The sequence below is a fragment of the Monodon monoceros genome, unplaced genomic scaffold (genome assembly GCF_005190385.1).
Source record: "Monodon monoceros isolate NGI ecotype Baffin Bay Population unplaced genomic scaffold, NGI_Narwhal_1 Super_Scaffold_22, whole genome shotgun sequence".
In the NCBI taxonomy this organism is placed as follows: Eukaryota; Metazoa; Chordata; class Mammalia; order Artiodactyla; family Monodontidae; genus Monodon; species Monodon monoceros.
Window position 1 is genome coordinate 127,356,363 of NW_021703779.1, and position 685 is coordinate 127,357,047.

General features: G+C 62.2%; 2 protein-coding genes across 2 annotated transcripts in view; both read right to left on the reverse strand.

Moving 5' to 3' along the window:
• Positions 1-161, reverse strand: part of LOC114905566 (paraneoplastic antigen Ma6F-like) — a 2,246-nt gene extending 2,085 nt beyond the window's left edge. The window contains exon 1 of the mRNA XM_029239865.1: positions 148-161. The gene's annotated coding sequence lies outside the window, so the exon portion shown is untranslated. The remainder of the gene's footprint in view (positions 1-147) is intronic.
• TEX28 (testis expressed 28) overlaps positions 1-685 on the reverse strand; it is a 33,038-nt gene that overhangs the window by 13,289 nt on the left and 19,064 nt on the right.

Consider the following 685-nt stretch of genomic DNA (forward strand, 5'->3'; position numbering starts at 1 on the left):
CCTCACCTGCATCTCCTGCCTCACCTGCAGCTCCCTCCTCACCTGCACCTCCCTCCTCACCTGCACCTCCCTCACCTTCAGCTCCCTCCTCACCTGCAGCTCCCTCCTCACCTGCAGCTCCCTCCTCACCTGCACCTCCCTCCTCACCTTCAGCTCCCTCCTCACCTTCAGCTCCCTCCTCACCTAACGCTTCCTCCTCACCTCTGTCTCCCTCCACACCTGCGACTCCCGCCTCCCCTGCAGCTTCCTCCTCCCCTGCAGTTCCTGAGTGACCTGCAGTTCCTGCCTCACCTGCCCTGCCAACCACTGCTTGTCTCTGGGGCTGCGCAGGGACATTGGGTCTATCCTGTGAATCACCATCAGGGGCCTGGGGCAGGCAGACCACAGTCCAGGGCCCTCCCTTGCCTTGTATTTGGCGGGGGAGCAAGCTTCGATTTAAACACTCAGCAAACTCGACCAGGGCAACACTCGACCCCAGCTCCTTTCTGTAGACCTTGCCCAGCACTCGGTACCTGCCCAGGGAACGCAGGGCAGCCTGCACAGCCTCCTGGAATTCCTGGTCTTTGCAGTCATCTGGGATTCCCAGGATGAGCAGAGATCGCTGAGCGTTCACGCCCATCGACCTGCACCAGTCCCGCAATACCGCCAGAGCCGTCGCCATCTTCGAGGACCTGAGGGTGGGGGG